Genomic DNA, 8,467 nt, shown 5'->3' on the forward strand with positions numbered 1-8,467 from the left:
GTGCATCCAGTCTCCTTTTGAAGATCTCCAGGGTAGGTGCCTGCCCCCCCCCCCCCGGGAATATATTCCAGAGTCTGGTCACACAAACTGTAAAGAAGTTTTTCCTTATCTCCAGTCTTAAACCTTCTTCTAGGGAGTTTATGACCACTGTTCCTGGTTTTCCCCTGGGGCGCTTTGGTGAATAGTTTTTCACCTAGTCCCTGATGCTCTCCCCTGCTATATTGTAAGCTGCCACCATATCCCCTGGAAGTCTTCTCTTTTCTAGGCCAGACAGCTCCATGTCTGTCAGTCTTTCCTTGTATGGCTTGCTCTTCAGGCCTCTAATCATATGAGTGGCTTTTCTCTGGATTCTCTCAAGCTTCTCCACATACTTCTTGAAGTGTGGTGTCCAGAATTGGACTCAGTACTCCAGCTGCAGCCTCACCATGAGTAGAGTGGGAGAATAACTTCCTTAGTTTTGCTTGAGATGCGTCAGTTGATGCATGCCAGTGTATTGTTTGCTCGCTGACTGTAGCATCACACTGGTGGTTCATATTCATTTTATGGTCACTTATAACCCCCAGGTCCCTTTCAGACATGGTGCTAGCTAGCATAACACCACCAAGCCTGTAAGTTTGTTGCGGATTTTTCCTCCCCAGATGGAGCGTTTTACATTTCTCAGTGCTGAACTGCATCTGGTCCACCCATCTGACTAACCTAATTAGATCACCCTGGATTGTCAGCCTACCCTGATATGTGTCTGCACTTCCCCAAAGCTTAGTGTCATCGGCAAACTTCGCCAGTGTGCTTTTCACCCCCACATCCAGTTCATACACCCGGGACCTTGGCTGAAAGACTGGAACTACCTGTGTGTTCCTCCACCCCTACACAGCTATTAAGATGAGTTTGGGAGAGCTATATGCTGTGTAAGACATGGAAGCATATGTTCAGTGTTGCCTATGCTCACGTAGGCTCCTGCATTAAAGGAACCTTTAACTCACTAATTGCACTGGAATCAGTGAACCAAAGTTGCAGCCATGTAATTTAGCCCCTTAGAAGCAAAATTAATGAGATGCCAGATGAAATTAAAAAACTCTAAACCACAGTTTGTCATTTTGCTACATGGGAGAGATCACTCCCAAACCCCAAGCAAAACTTGGTAATCAGCCTGGCATCTGGCATGGTAAAAGGTCCAAGAGCTCTGATGGTGGTTAAAGGTGAGGGCTGGAACAGAGTCCAACTGACTGTGCACCAACATCATTAGCCAACAGAAGTCACCCTGCATATTGGCAAATAAGAACCAATCTGCTACCTCCTTGTGACCCAGCTGTCCAATGGCAGCGGGAATGGAAAACAAAAGCTTCATTACTTTGATCCCAGTGCCAGTTCACAGGGAGTGACAAGGGAGGGGGGAGAAACAACGAGAAGAAACATGGAAAGCATATGGAATGCTGTCTCACTGCTCCTGCTTGGTTCTCACCCTTGATCTAGAGGAAATACCCCCACTGCCTCTGGACCAACAGACGCAACCCACAAAGACACAAAGTGATAAAGACATTTTAGGTTAAAGAGATTAGAATATACAAGTTCAAACCCAGGCTTTGTGAATGTTTAAGGACGATGTACTGTTGGATTTTATGGATGATAACGGAGGAGTCTTAGGATGTTAATGCAGATACTTTACCAGTGATCTGTGTCACTTATAACCATAGAATCTTGTTGATTTCTGTGATGTAGTAAGAATGTTAAAGAAGGCAGAACATGGCCTGTTGTGTCTGTATGCTTCAAGCTAACTCTTAGCTCAAAACTGATATAAGTTCCAGTGAAAAACATCTATTCACCAATACAATACACCTTTAGAACATGCATACTCCCGCTGTCTGATTGATGCCCCTGAGAGCCGTGCATGCTGACTGTGGATGGGATATGGCCCTAAGGATGCAAAACTGAGAAGAGGGGCATGAAAGCAAGAAGGACAGGCACCTATTCTCCCATTCAGCAGGCATGAAAGATATAACAACTCATATTCTTCCCAATTTGAATAACACACCTAAATCCCTATGAGGAAAAGAAATGAGCACGATGAGACTAAGTCATCAAACCTTTTCAATGGAACTTATTAGCTGCTCTAAAAAAAAGTCTGGAGTTTGTCCTGATTAAAAGCGAAAAGCTGGTTTTAGAATATTAGAATATAACCATTCACTGAAAAGTTATTTAGAAAAAAACAGGGTTATATACTGCAGTTGAATGAAAAGTTTAAAATCCTGCAGCAGCGTGCAATGCTTAGAATGTTATCTAACACTTCAAAGCAGCAGCTGTGAGGAATCAAAACTCAAAAATGAATATCACAGGAAGCAGGACCTTATCAAGTTAAATGTGAGAGTAATAGACTAAGTAACAAACCGTGAAGTGTGGGGGCATGAAATTATGATAAAATTCCTACGAGGCAGAAAAAATGAACCTTCAAAAAGAGGAGGAAAAACACTTTGTTAGAGTATTCACTTTTTCCCCTGTTATAAAAAAAATGACAGTCTAGCTCATAGAATTAATACTTTAAAGCTGTGTTCAGCAAAAAAAATTCAGATTCACAGTTTTTGGTCAGAGTTTCTACAGGTTTCATTCAGCTCCCCAGCTCTAACCAAAGGTCACTGTTCTTGAGCTTGGAAAATAAGATGCATCAGAATATGAAAACCTGGCTCTCCACCTATGTCACATAAAATATGCCATTTTACATCAATTCACCATATGCCAATGAAACCATATTCTGTGAAAATATATGGTTCCATGAGGATAAAAATGCAATGTAAAATCACTTTTGGATCACTTTTACTGGAAACTTATTTTAAAAAAGAAGAGTCAAATGGCCCCATTACAATATATTCATCAGAAACAGTTTTGGTTTTGTTTTTCCATTGTAATATGCCTTAATTCGGGCTTTTTTATCTTGTATTATTACATGCTATCATACAAAAGACAAAATCTGTATGGAACATCAAAACATTTCCTTAATTTAAAAAAAATCAAAATGTTTTTCAAAATTTTCCTACAGAGATTTTTCAAAGTACTTGTTTTTCACTCAGATTGAAAAGGAAGCCAAATCTCAACATCTCTAAATCTTTTACTAAGCAGGACTTCTGTCTTCTCCATTATCCTTCTGCTGACTGCTCCTAACTAATCACAATTTAGGAGACATTTTCAGACTTGAAACTTAATAGATTAGTTTATACTACACATGGCCTAAGTTTTGGAATAAATGATAGTCTACGCCAGGGGTGCTCAACCCTTGGTCAGTGGGCCAGATCTGACCTACCACCCTGTTATTATCATACAGGGTGTGGACTCCCCAGCAGTCCAGTCATTTGGCAGCAGGGGAGTAGTGGCAGTATTAATTGCTGTTCCCATGCTCCCAAATTTCTGGAACCCTCGGGAGTCCCATGTGCCCCTCTGCATGAGATTACTCCAGTGAGCTGCTGGATCTGGGGCATGGGATCATGATGGTGCTTGGGGTTGGCAAGCATGCAGCTGTATTTGGTTCGGCATGCAGCCAGATTCAGGCACACAGGGTTAGGCCAGCCTGCCGGATCACACCCATGGGCCAACCCCACATGCTGATCCTGTGCAGGATTAGGCCCATTGACCAACCTCGTGTCACTCACGTGGCCTACGGGGCTGGAGGGTTAGGTACCATTGTTCCAGGCTTTCACTGTTCTCAATCACAGTTTTTTTTCCTGACTGAATAATATTCTTCTTCCCACCCCAACTTTGTTTGCTCCTTGTGAAAGAGCATGGAATACTCTGCATACTAGAATGACTGATAACTCTATTTAACTCTATATTTAACTACTGCTTTGGGTGCATCATATTGACTCTTTTGTGATTAACTTTGTCTACTGTTGCTAGCAAATGCAATAGGCTTTTTTTTTGCTTTTTTTTTTTAAGCGTGTTTTGACAATCCAAGTAATTTTACTAGATTTTCCAAGTACCTGCTACAGGACAGTTTCTCTTTAGCAGCCACATCTATACAGCAGACTTCAGTCTTTCTCCTGCTTTTAAGTTTTCTTGCACTTAAGTGGTTACAACTTTATTCTGTTGAATAGCAGTGTTAAAGATGACACCAGGCTCCTCTCCGTCAAAACTTATTCTTACTCCCTCAGTTGCATGCAGAGCCAATAATCTGTGTCAAAAATGCTAGGCACTTAGAATTTCTCATCTTCCAAAAACTTCCAGCCCTTCTCCCAATTCATAATCTGACACAAAACAAGGAACTGAAACAAGTTTCTTTCACTGGCAACAGGAGCCAAGCTAGTGAGAAAATTCCTTGTGCAGTGGGGTTCCCACTGACAATACAGCCTGGATTTAATACTGACTTAATCTTCCGCTGCAAGGGAAAAGATTATGAAGCATCACAGTAGCACAGCTGTCACAGAGAGGGGATCTGGCAGAAGATATGGCACTTGAAGTATTATGCTGATTCCCCATCCAAACTCATCTGTGTTTGTACTTGTGTCCATGAAAATGTGATGATACAGAGACATCTTGAAGGACTGATGTGAGTGAAGGTGGCCAAAAGTTTATATGATATCAGGCTTTCTAGGCAGGATTTTAAATCTTGATTGTGCATGACTATAATTAACAAGAGATCTTATTCCTGTTCTTTGTCAAAGCTCAGTTACCTTCAATGAGACAGTTTCATGGTAGAGACTATAACTTGAAAAATTGCTTGAGGCCTGTGGTGACTCAAATGACTGGAAGTAGCTTACTAAATGGAGCTTAGTTCCAGCAGTGATGATCTGACTTTTATAACATGATGCTAACACAAAGGATAGGACAGTTCTGCTTCAGTGTTGTTCCCGGATCCCTCTGATGAATTCTTAGTAAAGAGGGTAAAGTGAACTAGTGAAGCAGCAATGCTTCCTGTTGTCCTCCCTATATATGGCTTATTAAATTTGGCTAGCTAAGACTTGAAGCAGGTGGTGCATCACAAAAAAGATATTGGAAAGAAGCTATATGACACTCCAAGATTTGGTGGAAAAAAATGAAAATCGTGGCACACTTGAGCTGGGACATTCAAGGAGTAAGATATGTCAGGATTATCTACAACTGGTAAACTGTCTCCTTTCTTCCTGTGTGTCAACTTTAGGGGTGATAAAAGGTTCCAGATTCACACTGGAAAAAAACAATGTACTATAAGTAACAATTGCTATAGTTAAAAAGTGTGATTTGCAAAATTATTCTCGTGCACTGTGCCCTCTTCAACAACCCTTTACAGTTGTTTTTGTTGGTTATAATGACATCTACTGGTGGGAAACAGACTGCTTCTACTCCCTGATTGGCTTCAAACGAACTTATATCCACAGGGCAAAATGAAATGAAGCAATGAAACAACTTTGCTAAAGAAATTGAACAACAAAGTAAGAAAGGAAGTGATTCACACAAATAATGGAGTCCTAACAATTTTTTTTCTTTTTGTAGTTCTCCGTATTTCAAAATGTGTTACCCAATCAAAACGTCGATGAAATATTTTCTCTTTTGTTCAAATGGAAAAGGGAGGGGAGCAGAGATGGAGAATATCTGACAAATCACATCTAACTATTCTCTGTCAGGCATTAAAAAGAAATGTCAGTCTTTCTAAAAGCAACCAAATGCAGTATCTGCAGGAGTTCTAGGACTCATTCATAGGAATATAAGGCCATGTTTCCTAAGAACCTTGTCTTTCACAGCATGTAAACCTCTGGTTGAATTCAAGTTTGGAAACACATGAAAAATTTATCCCTGTGATCATAACAATCATTCCCTTTCAAGGATTAAAGGAGGCCAGGCTCTTACAGCACCTCAGGATTTTCAATCACTGTGAAATTTGTAGCTTCTAAAATTGATGCTGAGGTTATGATGCTACAATCATACCTCGAGAGGATTTGCAAAGAGAAAAAAGATTCAATGCCAGGTCACACTGTCATGCTGCAGCATAGCTCATCAGATATAGAATTTGACTATGTCAAACTGACTCCTTCCTACAGAATCTAGATCTGAATTTAGTTCACATTTAGGAGTTAAAACATTCAGTGCGGAAGGTTCCAGTTAAAGTAAAGCATCCTTTAAGATAAAAGCTCTGATATATAGTTATGATCAGCAATTAATATTGACCCATCTTTAGAGTACATCATTTGTTGACTGATAATCATTTGACACTAAAAACTTAGTATGAGTGACAGTCTGCAACAGAATTCTAACACTCATTTTCTTTGTTATCTGATTTCAAGAAAAAATAAAGAGTTTTTTGTATCATAAAAATTATTGTTAACAGATAAACAGCTCATTTATTAGTAATGATAAATAAAGAATTCCAAGTTAGATGTATCAAAACATTTAACAGGAAAACTCCAGATGTTTTTGTTTCTCCAATATTGTGTATCTGTGTACACACGTGAATCTGCATACAGCCTAAGTGTCCTACCTTGTAGGAATTCTGGGTTTACAGTTACCTCTTCAGAGATGAATGACAGTGAAAGCAAACAGACATACAGGCCTTGCAAAAGTTTCTACACATAATTACTTTTCACTTCAAAGAGTGCAAAAGATGTACAGACCCAGATTTTAAAAAAGATAAAATCATGCAGGAAATTCCATGCCTACACATTCTCATCATCACTCCAGGACATCCTCAGGACTGTCCATAAACCTTCTCGTGTAGTAGGGCTGTGCAAAGCTTCGGTCCCCAATTTGATTTAGTGGAGATTTGGCCCGATTCGGTGGCTGAATCTCCAAATCCGACTCAAATCAGGAGACCCTTTAATCTCTCTGAATTTAATCGGAACCCCCTAAATCGATTCAGAGAGATTTGGAAAGATTTGGAGATTCAGATATAGACACAGCTTTAAACGTTTCTTCCACATACCTCTAGGTAGCAGGAGCTCATGACTGCTGCGATGTTGGGGTGGATGGAGTGTCCCACAGGAGTTCAGAGGGCTCCCAACACGCTTGGCAGCAGACCTGGAAGTGGACCAGAAGCGCTTCCGGTCCACTTCCAGGTCCACCAGGGAGCCCTCCCGTGTCCCCCCGGCTCAGTGACTGCTGCCTCCTGGGTCTGGGAGGGCACCCAGCCCCCCCTCCCCCCCGTGGCCAATCACTGAGCCAGGAGGGTGCAGGGGGGTCCCCCCATGTGCTCCCCAGTGGACCCGGAAGTGGACTGAAAGTACTTCCAGTCCACTTCTGGGTTCACCTCTGAGCATGCGGGCACTCCAGTGGGATGCTCCGTCTGCCCGAGCATCACTGCATTCATGAGCCACGCCCTGTACCTCAGTGTTTAAAGTTTTAAAACTTTTAAAACTGTTCTCTGTGGCTGAATCACTGATTCTCCAAATCAGCATCGATTCTTCAGATATGGATTCATTGGAATCGAATCAAGGACAGTGATCTGAATCAACAAATTGAATCACTGTGGCCAGTTCCACCTCTGACAGGAGCAGGGTCATTCTGGCCAACAACTAAAAGACTGACAACCACTGGCCTAGGGGGCCTCTTCCAATCCTTTGCTCTGAGGAAATTCCATTTCTCCAAAATCTACTTTTCTGCAGAGAAATTGAAGAAAACTTTTATCTCCCATTCCCACACTTCAGCCTTTCCATTGCTATTCACTAGCTGACAGCCTTTAACAACTGTCTGTAGGTCAGAGGCGGGCAATCATTTGGGACTGCAGGCCATGTAGGCAGTTCTGGAGAGCTATCACGGACTGGCCAGCACCACCCCCCGCATCAGCACCTGCTTTGCCCCCAACAGTCTAGAGCCCATGCACCTTGCGGCTCTTCCCTGCTGCCACCACCAGCGCCCAGCAGCAGCTGAGCACATAGCCCCAGCCTTTACCCAGCTGCAGACTCACCCCAGCCGAAACAGATCAGCCAGTGCCCGTGCACACAGCCCCGATCCCAGCCTGCCCCACACCTGTTCTGGACTACCCACCCACACTGAGCAGTGGCAGAAGTGGCAGCAGCTGGGCAGAAGCTGCTGCTAAGCAGTGGGGGGAAAGCAGCTGCTTCCCCCTCTCTGCTGCCAGGCTCTTCTTGATGTGGCTGCGCAGAGCCCATGCCTGGGCTGCCCTGTGGTTCCTCTCCACTGTCACCGCTGGTCTGCTGGGTGGCCTGGAGGTGGCAGTGATGGTGGGGGAGAGGAGATGCAGGGCATGGGCTCCAGGCAGCTGCAACAAGAAGGGCCTGACAGTAGCAAGGGGGAGGTGGCCGCTTTTACCCCACACCTAGCAGCAGCTTCTGCCCAGCAGCTGCCGCTGCTCAGCGTGAGCAGGCCAGTCCAGAGCAGGCACGGGGTGGGCCAGGGTCAGGGCTGTGTGCATGGGTTCCAGGTGGTCCAGAGCTGGTCTGCTCTGGCTGGGGAAAGTCTGGAGCAGGCACAGGGCGGGATGGCATTGGGGCTGTGCGCACAGGTCCCCACCAGTACTATGGGGCTTGGGCTGGCTGTAGTGGCAGGCAGAAAGAGG

At 43.5% G+C, this 8,467-nt stretch overlaps 1 protein-coding gene across 4 annotated transcripts in view; it reads left to right on the forward strand.

Moving 5' to 3' along the window:
* Positions 1-8,467, forward strand: part of NTNG1 (netrin G1) — a 289,692-nt gene that overhangs the window by 207,409 nt on the left and 73,816 nt on the right. The gene's annotated exons all lie outside the window — the stretch shown is intronic.

Source organism: Alligator sinensis, unplaced genomic scaffold (assembly GCF_000455745.1).
Source record: "Alligator sinensis unplaced genomic scaffold, ASM45574v1 scaffold535_1, whole genome shotgun sequence".
Taxonomy (NCBI): domain Eukaryota; kingdom Metazoa; phylum Chordata; order Crocodylia; family Alligatoridae; genus Alligator; species Alligator sinensis.